Genomic DNA, 15,441 nt, shown 5'->3' with positions numbered 1-15,441 from the left:
AGTAATGTCAGAATGAGATGGTATCTCATTGTGGTTTTGATTTGCATCTCTCTAATGGCTAGTGATCTCAAGGATTTCCTCATGTGTCTGTTAGCCACGTGAATGTCTTCTTTGGTGAAGTGTCTGTTCATATGCTTTGCCCATTTTTAATTGGATTATTTGTCTTTTTGTTGTACAGGTGTTAGGTTTTCTTGTAGATTTTAGAGATTAGAACTTTGTTGGATTTGTCATAGCCAAAAACTTTTTCTCAATCTGTAGGTTCTCTTTTAACTCTTTTCGTGAAGTCTTTTTATGAGCATAGGTGTTTAATATTTAGAAAATCCCAGTTATCTAGCTTATCTTCTGCTGTTTGTATATTGTTAATAATGGTTTGTATCCTGTTAATATCATGTACTAGGGCATGTAGAGTTGACCCTAATTTTTCTTCTATGACCTTCATACTTTTTGGTTTTATATTTAGGTCTTTGATCCATTTTGAATTAGTTTTTGTGTATGGTGTGAAGTATGGGTTCTGTTTCAGTTTTTTGCAGATGGACATCCAGTTTTGCCAGCACCATTTGTTAAAAAGACCATCTTTTCCCCATATGACAGACTTTGGGTCTTTGTCAAAGATCAGGTGACCATAAGCGGATGAATTTACATCTGGGTTCTCAATTCTGCTCCATCGGTCAGTATCTGTCATTGTACCAATACCAGGCTGTTTTGACTACTGTAGGTTCTGAAGTCGGGTAGTGCAAATCCTCCGACTTTATTCTTCTTCTTCAATAGTGCTTTACTTATCTGAAGGCTCTTCCCTTTCCAAATAAAGTTAATGATTAGTTTTTCCATCTCTTTAAAGATCGGGATTGCATTGTATTTGTAGACTGCCTTGGCTAAAATTGATATTATCACAATGTTAAGTGTACCAATTTATGAGCATGGTATGTTTTTCCATTTATGTAGGTCTCTTTTGGTTTCTTACAGTAGCGTTTTGTAGTTTTCTTTGTATAGGTCTTTAATATGCCTGGTTAGATTTACTCCTAAGTATTTAATTTTGTGTGGGATGTTATTAATGGTATTATTTGCCTGATTTCCATTTCCTCATTCTCTTTATAGGAATCCAAATGATTTTTGTATGTTTATCTTATATCCTGCTCCTCTGATGATTCTATTAATTCCAGTAGCTTTCTCATGGAGTCATTTGGATTTTCTACGTATATTATCATATCATCTGCAAATAATGACAGATTTACTTCTTCCTTACCAATTCAAATGCCCCCCCCCTTTTTTTTTTTGCCTTACTGCTCTAACTAGGACTTTCAGCACAATGTTAAACAGGAGTGGTGACAAAGGGCAACCTTGTCTTGTTCCTGTTCTCAAAGAAAATGTTTTCAGCCTTTCTCCATTACGAATGATGTTGGCTGTTGCTTTTGTAAAATTATGTTGAGGAATTCCCATTCTTTACCTATTTTATTGAGAGTTTTTATCAGGGATGGTTGTTGGAGTTTGTCGAATGCCTTTTCTGTGTCAATTGAGATGATCATGTGATTCTTTTCTTTATGTGGTGGATTTTCTAATGTTGAGCCATCCTTGCATACCTGGTATGAATCCCACTTGGTTGAGGTGTATTATTTTTTTGATATAATACTGAATTCTATTGGCTAGAATTTTGTTGAGAATATTTGCATCTATATTCAAGAGAGATATTGGTCTGTAATTATCTTTTTTTGTGGTGTCTTTACCTGGTTTTGGTATCAGGGTTATGCTGGCTTCATAGAATGAATTTGGAAGTACCCCTTTCTTTTCTATGTTCTGAAATGGTTTGAGTAGTACTGGTATAAGCTGTTCTCTGAATGTTTGGTAGAATTCTCCAGTGAAGCCATCTGGGCAAGGGCTTTTTTTTTCATTGGGAGATGTTTTATTACCTTTTCAAACTCTACTCTTGTTATGGGCCTGTTCAGATTTTCAACTTCACTTTGTGTTAGTTTAGGTAGGTAGTGTGTTTCTAGAAATTTGTCCATTTCCCTCTATGTTTTCAAATTTATTGGCATATAGTTTTTCGTAATACTCTCTTATGATCCTTTTTGTTTCAGTTGTTCTTGTTGTTGTTAGGTGCCGTCAAATTGGTCCTGACTCATAGTGACCCTATGCACAACAGAACAAAACACTGCCCGGTCCCGCGCCATCCTTACAATCGTTGTTATGCTTCAGCTCATTGTTGCAGCCACTGTGTCAATCCACCTCGTTGAGAGTCTTCCTCTTTTCCGCTGACCCTGTACTCTGCGAACTATGATGTCCTTCTTCAGGGACTGATCCCTCCTGACAACATGTCCAAAGTATGTAAGACGCAGTCTCGCCATCCTTGCCTCTAAGGAGCATTCTGGCCGCACTTCTTCCAAGACAGATTTGTTCGTTCTTCAGGCAGTCCATGCATGGTATATTCAATATTCTTCGCCAACACCACAATTTAAAGGCGTCAACTCTTCTTTGGTCTTCCTTATTCATTGTTCAGCTTTCACATGCATATGATGTGATTGAAGAAAATACCATGGCTTGGATCAGGTGCACCTTAGTCTTCAGGGTGACACCTTTGCTCTTCAACACTTTGAAGAGGTCCTTTGCAGCAGATTTGCCCAAAGCAATGCGTCTTCTGATTTCTTGACTGCTGCTTCCATGGCTGTTGATTGTGGAGCCAAGTAAAATGAAATCCTTGACAACTTCAATCTTTTCTCCATTTATCATGATGTTGCTCACTGGTCCAGTTGTGAGGATTTTTGTTTTCTTGATGTTGAGGTGTTATCCATACTGAAGGCTGTGGCCTTTTATCTTCATTAGTAAGTGCTTCAAGTCCTCTTCACTTTCAGCAAGCAAGGTTGTGTCATCTGCATAACGCAGGTTGTTAATGAGTCTTCCTCCAGTCCTGATGCCCCGTTCTTCTTCATATAGTCCAGCTTCTCATATTATTTGTTCAGCATACAGACTAAATAGGTATAGTGAAAGAATACAACCCTGACACACACCTTTCCTGACTTTAAACCAATCAGTATCCCCTTGTTCTGTCCGAACAACTGCCTCCTGATCTATGTAAAGGTTCCTCATGAGCACAATTAAGTGTTCTGGAATTCCCATTCTTCACAATGTTATCCATAGTTTGTTATGATCCACACAGTCAACTGCCTTTGCGTAGTCAATAAAACACAGGTAAACATCCTCCTGGTATTCTCTGCTTTCAGCCAGGATCCATCTGACATCAGCAATGATATCCCTGGCTCCAAGTCCTCTTCTGAAACCGGCCTGAATTTCTGGCAGCTCCCTGTCGATAAAGTGCTGCAGCCGTTTTTGAATAATCTTCAGCAAAATTTTGCTTGCGTGTGATATTAATGATATTGTTCTATAATTTCCACATTTGGTTGGATCACCTTTCTTGAGAATAGGCATAAATATGGGTCTCTTCCAGTCAGTTGGCCAGGAAGCTGTCTTCCATATTTCTTGGCATAGACGAGTGAGCATCTCCAGCGCTGCATGTGTTTGTTGAAATATCTCAATTGATATTCCATCAATTAGGTCTATTATAATGTTCCCCGTTTCATTTCTTATTTGGGTTATTTTTGTCCTCTCCTGTTTTTCTTTTGTCAAGTTGGCCAATGGTTTGTTGATTTTGTTGATCCTTTTAAAGAACCAACTTTTGGTTTTGCTAATTCTTTCTATTGTTTTTCTATTCACTATTTCATTTATTTCTGCCCTAGTCTTTATTATTTCCTTTCATCTGGTAGCTCTGGGCTTCTTTTGCTGTACTTTCTCTATTGATTCAAGTTGTATAGCTAATGTTTTTTTTTAGTCCCTTTCTTCTTTTTTGATGTGTGCATCTGTTGCTATAAATTGACCTCTGAGCACTGCCTTTGCTGTGTCCCAAAGGTTTTGGTATGATGTGTTTTCACTCATTTTATTCTAGGAAATTTTTTAATTCCATCTTTGATTTCTTCTATTGCCCAGTGGTTTTTAAGCAGGGGGTTGTTCAGCTTCCATGTAATTGCCTTTTTTCCCTTGCTCTTCCTATAATCGATTTCTACTTTTATGGCACTGTGATCAGAGAAGATACTTTGAATTATCTCAGTGTTTTGGATTTTCTTGAGGGTTGCTCTGTGGCCTAAGGTGTGGTCTGTTCTGGAGAACATTCCACATATGTTGGAAAAGAATGTACTTTGCTGCTGTTGGGTGGAGTGTTTGATATATGTCTATGAGGTCAAGTTGGTTGATTTTGGCCTTTAGGTCTTCTGTATCTTTGTTGAGATTCTTTCTAGATGTTCTGTCCTTTACCAAAAGTGGTGTGTTGAAGTCTCCTACTATTATTGTCGAACTGTCAATTTCTCTTTTCAGTGCTGTTAGTTTATGTGTTTTGGAGCCCTGTCATTGGGTGTGTAGATATTTATTATGGTTACATCTTCATGATGGATTGTCCCTTTAATCATCATATAATGGCCTTCTTTATCCTTTATGGTGCATTTTGTTTTAAAGCCTATTTTATCAGAGATTAATATTGCCACTTCTGCTCTTTTTTGGTAGCTATTTGCTTGATATATTTTTCTATTGTTTAATTTTTAATAAATTTATTTCTTTGTTTCTAAGGTGTGTTTCCTGGAGACAGCATATTGATGGGTCCTGTTTCTTAATCCATCCTGTCACTCTCTGTCTCTTTATGGGTGAATTTAGGCCATTTACATTCAGTGCAATTTTTTTTTAATTTTTATTGTGCTTTAAGTGAAAGTTTACAAATCGAGTCAGTTTCTCATGCAGAAATTTATATACACCTTGCTATACTCCTAATTGCTCTCCCCCTATGAGACAGCACAATCCTTCCCTCCACTCTCTATTTTCGTGTCCATTCAGCCAGCTTCTGACCCCCTCTGCCCTCTCATCTCCCCTCCAGATAGGAGATGCCAACATAGTCTCATGTGTCTACTTGATCCAAGAAACTCACTCTTCACCAGTATCATTTTCTATCCCATAGTCCAGTCCAATCCCTGTCTGAAGAGTTGGCTTTGGGAATGGTTCCTGCCTTGGGCTAACAGAAGGCCTGGGGACCATGACCTCCAGGGTCCTTCTAGTCTCAGTCAGACCATTAAGTCTGGTCTTTTTACGAGAATTTGGGGTCTGCATCCCACTGCTCTCCTGCTCCCTCAGGGGTTCTCTGTTGTGTTCCCTGTCAGGGTCAGCGTAATTATTGATAGCTGTGTTTATTGCTGTCATATCATAGTAATTTTTTTTTTTTGGTGCTGATGTTTTCTTTGTTCCTCTTGCTCTCTTGTGTGCTGAATTCCCTTTGCATGTGGAGTTTTTGTTTGTTTGTTCCTTCCTTTCATTTTTGTAGAGACTTGCGTTTACTGAGACTTTATCTTTTTCTTCTTTATTTTGATGAGTATGTTCTTTAACATTCTTTGTGGTTACATTGAAATTTACCCCATCTTCCTAAGTTTTAACCAGTCTTTTATTGTGTGGTATTACTTTGACTTCCTCTCCATTCGAGAGCTCTATACCTACACCATTTATTCCTTCTTTTATTGTTCTGACATTGTTGTCATTTCAGATTAACCTCTCGGATTCCTTGTTGTAAATCTTTTAGTTTTGCTTTATCCTTGAAAGTTCATCACCTAGGTTGGTATCTGACTGATGTGGTCTCGTGCCGTAGATTCAGGCTGTTATCTGATGTTGTTGGTTCTCTAACCAAAGGAATTTCTTTAATAGCTCTTGCAAGTTTGGTTTGGTTTTTACATATTCCCTTAATCTATGTTTATCTGGAAATGTCCTAATTTCACAATCATATTTGAGCAAGAGTTTTACAGGATATATTATTCTTGGTTGGCAATTTTTTTCTTTCGAGGTTTTATATATGTCATCCCATTGACTTCTTGTCTGCATGGTTTCTGCCAAATAATCAAAATTTAGTCTTATTGTTTCCCCTCTGTAAGTGACTTTTTATTTTTCTCAAGCTGTTCTCAGGATTCTTTCATTTTGTTTTGGCTTTAGCAATTGTGATTATGATATGTCTTGGTGATTTTCTTTTAGGGGTCTACCTTTACGGTGTTTGTTGAGCTTCTTGGATGGCCAGCTTTTCATCTTTCATGGTATCAGGGAAGTTTTCTGTCAGCAATTCTTCAATGATCTTCTCTGTGTTTTCTGTTTTCTTTCCCTGTTCTGGAACTCTGATCATTCACAAATTTTTGCTTTTGATTTTATTTCACATTGTTCTCAGGCTTTCTTCATTTCTCTTCATTTTTTTCTCTGATATTTCCTCAAACAAAGTGGTAGCCAAAGATTTGTCTTCAGTTTTGCTGATCCTATCTTCCATTGTTTCAAACTTGTTCCTCAAGCCTTCCAAGACACTGTCCATTTATGAAATCTTGTTGTTTACCTTTTAAATTTCTAATTGCTGTTTTTGTATGATTTCTAGTTGCATGTTTATTCTGACATTTTGTTACTTGTATTGTTTTCCTGAATATTCTGTTGTTTTGTCTGTGTTTTCCCTGGTTTAGTCTATTTTTTCCTTATTTTTGTCTGCTTTTTCCATCATCTCTTGGATAGTCCCAAAAATTAGAGTTTTGAATTCCCTATCCAGTATATCCAGTGCCTTTTCTTCTACCAGAAGGCCATCTGGTGTTTTGTTTTGGAAGCTTACTGGAACCATCCTGTCCTGTTTTTTTATGTGCTTTGACATTGTCTGCTGTCTTTGGGACATTCAGTAATTATTTTCTTCATTTAATGGTTGTAGATTTATTTGTTTCACCTTGCTTCTTTGTTTTTGATTATGTTTGGGCAGGTGATCTGGGGATTCTTTGTTGTTCACTCATCTGTGAGCATGATACTTCTTACCACCTTGTCCAATGGGTAGGGCCAGTTGCTCGGCTATGGTGCATCAGGGGAGATCTAGTGGAGGGGAAGGGTTGGGGATGGGTCTTTTGTGGCACATACTGAGGCTGACAGGGTGGGGCCGGGGAGCAGTGCAAGGTAGGTGCCGGTGGTCTGAGCCTGTGCCACCAGGAGATGCAGTGCTCAGTGCATCGTGCAGATAACCCAAAACCCAGTGCCATCAAGTCGATTCCGACTCATAGTGACCCTATAGGACAGAATAGAACTGCCCCATAGAGTTTCCAAGGAGGACCTGGCAGATTCGAACTGCCAACCATTTGGTTAGCAGCCATAGCACTTAACCACTATGCCACCAGGGTTTCCTATGGTGCAGATAGGCAGAAGGAAATGGGAGGATGTGATGTGTGGAACTAATCGGTGTAGGGAAGAAGAGACAGAAACAGAAGCCAAGAAAAACCAAAAGAAAATAAAGCAAACAAAAAAAAAAAGGTGCCATTGAAGTGGCACAGGCTCTGGGAAGCCATGTGCCCTGGCTTTCTAGCCAGGCAGCGTGGCAAGCCCATGAAGAATGGGCAGAGTTGGCACACGCAGTTAGGTGGGTGGGAGAAAGGAAAGGAAGGAAGGAAGACAGAGAGAGATAAGAAACTGGGGGAAAAAAGAGAGAGAGAAAGGCACATGTGACTAGTGGTTGGAAGAAAAGAAAGGAAGGAAGGTAGACAGAGACAAGAAACTGAGAAAAAAATGCCAGGTAGTCAGGAGGAAGGAGGGTAGAGAGAGAAAAGAAAACAAGAAAAGAAAGAAAGAAAAAACAAAAAATTCCCTGAGGGAACCCACCGAAAGCAACTGCCCAGCTGAGCAGCACTGCACAGCCCATCAAGAAGGAGCAGACGGCACATGGTGCCAAGTGTTTGGGAAAAGGATAAGGAAGGAAGGTAGAGAGAGACAAGAAACTGAGAAAAGAGAAAAAATGCCCCAAGGAAGCCCACTGGCCTGTGGGAATTGGCTCCCCAGCCAAGCGGCTCTGCACAGCCTGTCAAGAAGGACTGGATATGGCACACAGCACCAGGTGTTTGGGAGAAAGGAAAGGGAGGAAGGTAGAGAGATAGACAAGAAGCCAAGAAAATAAATAAATAAATAAAATCCCAAGAAAGCCCACCAGCCTGGCTGTACAGACCAGGAAAGTGGGTCCCCAGCAAAGTGGTGCTGCACAGCCTGTAAAGAAGGAGCGGGGATGGCACATGGCACCAGATGTTCAGGAGAATGGAAAGGAAGGAAGGTAGAGAGAGACAGTAAACCGAGAAAAGAGGAAAAAAAAAAAAAAAAGCCCAAGGGAGCTCACCAGCTTGGTGGTGTGGACTATGGAAATGGTTCCCCAGTTGAGCAGCATTGCTCAGCCCATCAAGGAGCAGAGATGACAGTTGGCGCCAGGTGTTTATGAGAAAAGAAAGGAGATTGAGAGAGGAGAAACCAAAGGAAGCCAATAAAGCAAAACAACAACCAAAAAATGGCACTGAAGGAGCCGGCCAGTGGGGGTAGGGCAAATCCAAGATACAAGGAGCCAGCATCTCCCTGGCCAAGGGACTGTGGCCCACCAGAAAGCAGTGGAGGCTGCACAGGGAAGAAAGGTAGGGTGTGGGAAAGTGTGTATCCCTTGTTCCCAGGAGCTTTGTCTCCTGCTGGGAGCTCCATGAAGCTGCCTTCCTGTACACCTTGTCCACTGTTTTTGGTGGCTATGGGGTCCAAGATGGAAAATCTGTGCAGCATTAGCCAATAGTGGACCTCCACTCCATGGCTCTCCTCGTTCTCTCTTCTCTGTCAGTTTCCTATTCCATTCAGTGCTTGGATGAGTTCTTTATCCCTTCATTTGATACTTAGGGTTCCAAGATTGACATTTGTATCTGTTTTACTTAGTTTTTCAAGTCTTTGCTGTGGAGGGATGGCGTGATGCTTCTGTCTGTAGTGCCATGTTGGCTCTGCACACACCAAAATCCATGGAGACCTTTGCAAATTAGGCTAGTCATTTTATTTTGCCAGATTATCCTGGGAGAGCCTTTAGCTAGTTCTGAATATTTGTAAGGATGAGTACTTCATAGAATTATAATGCAGGCATACCTCACCCTTTCTCACCATGTTATAAATATTTCCTGAAACTAGGTACAATTCTGAGGGGTAATAATCTTCTGATTTATCAAATGCCAACTGTCTAGAGCAAATTGTACACTCTCTTTGTGAACGGTCCTATAACGAACGTGTACGAACACATTTCTGGGTGCCTTAGAAGGTGTATTTTTCATGTATGCTAATATGCAGTATTTATACATTGTGAGAAGCTAATTTAAAAAAAAAAAGGTCGAAGCTTCAAAAAAAAACATTCTTTTAATTAGGAGTTAGAAATGTGTGCTGCCCTAGTTAAAGAATGGGTTGTGTTTCTAAAGTGAAACTATGGATGAATTTAAAATTGCTTCTTGCTATATTGCTATGCTTTCCAAAAGTTTATTACTACATATATTACTTTTGTAATCATAAAAAGGCAACAAATATTTAATAAAATGTGAACCATGTGTTTAGAACATTATTCTTTTTTCTATAGAAACAGTTAAAATTGGCATTTGGATTCCCAGGCCTGGTTATAAAACTGTATGTAACCCACAAAGTACTTGAATATAATGCAAATATAATTAGTTATTAACTCTGCCATCTTTCTCAAAAGGATTTAGATTTTTTTTATGGAGCCAGCCTGAACTCTGTGCTCTAGGAGCAGGAGGGTGAAGTAGAAGTGAGAAAGTAGGAGGAGGATAGAGGCTTCCTGCTACTTTCCATCTTACTTCCTAGTTGTCCCCTCTTCCTGTTACCCTGAACTCCTCATGGTAGCTGGCACCTTGACCAGACTTGCCATCTTTCTAAAGCGGTCCCTGCTCCAAAACTGTTTATTTTATCCCAACAAAGTGCCTCTTCTCTCATTGACCTTCTATAATTTTTGCCATGGACTTGATTTCAACTCATAATGACCCTATAGGACAGAGTAGAACTGTCTCATAGGGTTTCCAAGGATGTAATTTTTTTTTTTTAATCTTTACAGAAGTAGACTGACATATCTTTCTTCCCTGTAGTGTCTGATGGGTTCAAAACATTGACTTTTTGGTTAGCAGCCAAGTAATTAATGACTGTGCCACCAGAGTTCTTTCCCATAAATCCAGTTGAGGGTATATACACACACACAAGGACCAGGTCCTTCATATTTTGGCCTCACACCCACTGCCACCACCCTAATCCACATCCCAGCTACCCTTGTCTACTAATTGGCCTCCTTGCTTCTATTCTTGCCTGACCGGCCTTCTAATATCTATACAGAAGCCAAAGTGATCTTAAAATGTAAGTTGAATCATGTCAATGACTTTGATAATAATTTTCAATACATTGACATTATATTTATACCTAATTCTCATTAACCAACTAATCCTGCCTCATTAACATAGCAAACACAGCCATTCATAAATGGAATTATAACCACAAGCAGAGGTTAGGATTTACAACACATATTTTGGGGGGATACAATTCAATCCATAACATTCCAACCCTTTGGCCCCCCAAAATTTATATCCTTTCCACTTGCAAAACGCCTTTACCCCATCACATCATCCCCAAAATCTTACATCAGCTCCAGTCCAAAATATCATCTTTCTGAATCATCTAAATCATGGACGAGACTTTAGGTGTATTCCATCCTGGGACAAAATTCCTCTTCACCAGTGAATCTGTTAAATCTAGATTACAAGTTATCTGTTTCCAAAGTATAATGGTGGAACAGGCTCAAGGTAGAAATTTCCATTGCAAATGGAAGAAATTGGAGGGAAAGAAGGGATAACAGGTACCAAGCGAGTCCAAAACCCAACAAAACAAATTACATTAAGTCTCAAGTTTTGAAAATAATTCTCTGTTCTCTGAGACCATCTGGGTGATGACCCTGCCCTCCAGACTCTAAGTGTTGGCCATGCCCTCTGGATTCTGGGTGGAGACTCCTAGGCCCTGGGCTTCAGCTCCGCATTCCAGGCCCACTAGCATGGCAACTCTGGTTCCTTGGCTTTAGGGTTCTCCATTCTCCTAGTCCATCTGAGGGGCAATCCCACCTCCTCAGCCCTGGCAGTTCCAGTTTTTCTGCCCCTTGGGCACTGCAACCTCACCCCCTCTGCTTTTGGCTGTGACCCCATGCCCCTGACACACCACACTCCAGAACCAAGTTGGTGAACATCAGACTCTTTGGCTGTAGCCCCACCATTTGAGATCCAGAAGACCATGGGCTCACCCTTTGAGGAGGCCCTGCTTCCTGTGATCATTCCAACAGTTCTGCTGATCTCAGAGCTGCTCTAGAGATGGTCTTTCTCTTTTCTTGGAGGACAACAGATGTGTAGCTCCTTTGGCCTGTTTCCTGCCTGTAGAATTCCAAGAGGCAGACAGCTTTCTTTCCTTTTGTTCTTTCTCTGCCCCCTGCTGTCTGAGCTGATGGGTTTTCTGCTATGGTAGGTGGTTAGATCCATCAGTCACAGGCTTAATCTCTTTAACAAAAGATTTTGTAACCACGTCCTTGGTGAACATTCTAGGACACTTGTCCTTAGTTTGTACAAAACAGATTTTCTAAATCTTTAAGTTCTGTTTAATTTTGCACAGTTCATTTTTAAGTCCATCTCTTTCCTCTTGTATTTTAGTATAAGTGACAAGGAGAAACCACACTGTTTCTTTAAGATCTGGCTTAGCAATCTCATCAGCCAGATATCCAAGCTCATCACTTACAAGTTCTACCTTTCACCAAACATTTGAAAATAATTCAGACAAGTTCTTTGCCACTGCATAAAAAGTACAGCCCCTCCTCCATTGTCCAATCATATTGTTCATCATTTTCTTTTAAAACCTTACCAGAAGTGTATTTAATATTCACATTTCTAGCAACATTCTGTTGCTGGTACCATATGTATTGTCAAAGATGATAGAGACTTTCTCTATAGCTCTCCTCACTTCCTTCGGAGTCCTCACCAGAATGGCCTTTGATGTCCGTAATTCTACCAACAGTCTCTTTGAGGCAACCTAGGCTTTTACTGTTAGGCACTTTAAAAACTCTCCCAGCCTCCACCCATTGCCCAGTTCCAAAACTGATTCCACATTTAAGGTATCTGTTAGAGAAGCACCCCACTTCTGGTACCAAATTCTGTCTTAGTTGTCTAGTGCTTTGTTTTAGTCATCTAGTGCTGTCATAACAGAAATAGCACAAGTGGATGGCTTTAACAAAGAGAAATTAATTTTCTCACAGTCTAGTAGGTTACAAGTCCAAATTCACGATGTCAGCTCCAGGGGAAGGCTTTCTCTCTCTGTCGCCTCCGGAGGAAGGTCCTTGCCCTCAATCTTCCCCTGGTCAAGGAGCTTCTCAGGCACAGGAACCCCGTGTCCAAAGGATGTGCTCTGCTCCTGGTGCTGTTTTCTTGGTGGTATGAGGTCCCCAACTCTCTGCTTGCTTTCCTTTCATCTTTTATCTCCTGAGAGATAAAAGGTGGTGCAGGCCACACCCCAGGGAAACTCCGTTTACACTGGATCAGGGAGGTGACGCGAGTAAGGGTGGTGTTACAATCCCACCCTAATCCTCTTAACATAAAATTACAATCACAAAATGGAGGACAACGACACAATACTGGGAATCATGGCCTAACCAAATTGACACGTATTTTTGGGGCGACACAATTCAACCCATGACATGCTGCTGTAAGAGAAATTCCACAAATGGATGCTTTTAACAAACAGAAATTTATTCTTTCACAGTTGAGGAGGCTTGAAGTCTGAATTCAGAGCACCAGCTCTAGGGGAAGGCTTTCTTCTTCTGTCCACTCTGGAGGAAGATCCTTGTCTCTTTTGAGCTTCTGCTCCTGGGCAATCTTCATGTGGCTTGGCAAGACTCTTCTCCCATCTCTGCTTGCTTGCTTGTCTAATCTCTTTTACATCTCAAAAGAGATTGACACAAGATACACCCTAATCCTGCATCATTAGCATAACAAACACAAGCCATTTACAAAGGGATTATAATCACAAGTAGAGGTTAGGATTTACAAGGCATATTTTGGAGGGACACAATTCAGTCCACCAGCTGCAGATTGCCCCTGTGTGGATCTGCTTTACCAGCTCCAGCCTCTGTCACATTCACCAAGCCAGCTAGCCTTAGCCCCTGAATCTCCCTCACCAATGCCAGCCCCAGAGCCTACCTTCAGTGTTGTAATCTTGCTTCATTGATGCTGTTTTTTCCTCTTTAGACCAGTTCTTTCACAGGCCCTGTCCCCATTCCTAGTCCTCAGTCCCTCCCCTCTGACATACCAGAGCCCAATACAGGGCATTTCATCTTCTTGCTCCAAAGGTTCTAAGATAAAGTTTAATGGAATTTAAGGTAAAAGTTTGATTAATCTTAAAGGGATAGAATCTTCTTTCTACATGGTTGTTGAGAAGACAAACTGAGATATTGTGGAGAAAAGCATTTTGTAAGCCTGAAATACTAGAATTTATTAGGATTTTTTCTGAATTTTATATTTACAATATAGGATTTCTTTCCCCTGCTTTCATTCCTTCAGCAAAGTAAGCACCGAGGCAGTGGTAGTTCACTGGTAGAATTCTCGCTTTCCATGCGGGAGACCTGGATTCAAATTCCAGCCAATATACCTCATGTGCAGTCACTGCCCATCTGTCAGTGGAAGCTCATGTTTTGCTATGATGCTGAACTGGTTTAAGCAGAGCTTCCAGACTAAGACAGAATAAAAAGAATGGCCTGGTGATCTACTTCTGAAAATCGGCCAATGAAAACCCTGTGGATCACAAGGGTTCAATCTACAATCAATAGTGGGGATGGTACAGGATAAATGGGGCAGTATATAATAAGTTATTATATTTATTTATTTATGTTTGTTTACTGTGTCCTAGCTTTTTGTTTTGTTTTGATATGCCCAAGTAGGCTGGGAGTGTGAGCTACTTTGGTTATTGGCATCTTTGAAGCTCTCATGTCCTGTCTCCAGGTGGTTAGAGCAGCTACTAGGTGTGTGAGCCCAGGATTCTGTTCACTTTTCTTGTGTGAGTGCGGCACAGATGTACAGTAATCAGTCACCCAGTGTGTGGTGCAGACTCTCACCTACAGTCCTAAATGGACAGGGCTGCCTAGGGTTGTTTGGATTCAGCACAGGTATCTGCCTGCAATAGGAGGCTACATGTGGAGCAAGGCAGGGGGCTGATGGCTGCCACCGGGTGCCTGGGTAGAGGGTACAGTCCTGTCCCCTAGAGCACGTAGTGGGGTGGATATTCCAGCCAGTCCTTAGGCATCTGATGCTCTTGGCTGGAGGTACTGGAAGGCACCATTTATTCTCAGATCCCTGTCATGGGTGGCTAGATGGAGTTGGTGGTATCACCAGCCTTCAGGACCCTGATGTGGGTGGGTGAGGTCTCTTCATAATGAGTAGGTCAGTGTCAAATGTTATGAATTTGCAGCTACCTCTTGGCTGCTGCAGTTGAAAATGGGCTTCTCGTATATGCCTTTTTGTTTTATGCTAATGAGGGCATGTGGTGTTGAATTGGCCCACACAAGTCTAGGCAGGAGTAAAGGACACTGCAAGTCTGAGGACCCCTTTTGCCAGTGGATGGTCAAAAGGTCAGGGCCTCCTTATCCACCCTGAGTGCCTGGGTTAGGGGCCATGGCCTTTTCGTAAAGCCACTAGACTGGTGTGGATGGGGATAGCCATGAGTTCCGTCTTATGGGGCATGGCAGTTGTTGAATATTGCCAGACTGTGGTCAGAGTGGAGCGGGGTGGGGGATGAGTGAGGGGAAAGAGGCATTTATCCACCGTGAAACTCCCAGAGGGGGAGGAGTTATTTTGCCCCTGCGAGGTAGGTTAGACATTTGCACTTAACTTTTGCAGGTCCAGCGCCGCATCCACCCGGCTGTGGAAGCCTGTGCAGAGTTTCCACCAGCAGCCTTGCCGAACATGGTGAAACCCATCCTGAATGCTACCGCTCACCTCAGCCCGCATGCACTGGCCAACCCAGCCAGCAGTGTGCTGGCAACCTTGTGACTAGCACTTCTTCATTGCTTTTAAATTACCTCTCCTTACCCCTGTGGCTCATTCCGGCTCTTTAGCTTTGTCTTTGATGATCAGGGCTCCTGGATTGTCATATATTATTGGTTCACTATTTTTTCTGGTATTTGTTGTAAGAGGGATGACAGGAATCGTCTGACTATTCTGCCATCTTGGCCCCACCTCTCCCAATCTCATTTCTTATTTAGGTTATTTCCATCTTCTCCTTTTCTTTTGCTGATTTGACCAGTGGTTTGTCTATCTTATTGATCCTTTCAAATGACTAACTTCTAGTCTTGTTGGTTCTTTCAATTGTTTCTGTGTGCTTTTTCATTGATTTCTGCTCCAATCTTTATTATTTCCTTTCTTCTGGTGGCTGTGGACTTCTTTTGCTGTTCCTTTTCTGTATGTTCGAATTGTAGGGTTAAGATCTTGGTTTTGGCCCTTTCTTATTATTTGATGTATGCATTTATTGCTATAAACTGACCTCTGAGCACTGCTTTTGCTG

This window comes from Loxodonta africana, chromosome 23 (genome assembly GCF_030014295.1).
Source record: "Loxodonta africana isolate mLoxAfr1 chromosome 23, mLoxAfr1.hap2, whole genome shotgun sequence".
Lineage (NCBI taxonomy): Eukaryota > Metazoa > Chordata > Mammalia > Proboscidea > Elephantidae > Loxodonta > Loxodonta africana.
Note: the sequence above shows the minus strand (reverse complement) of the source record.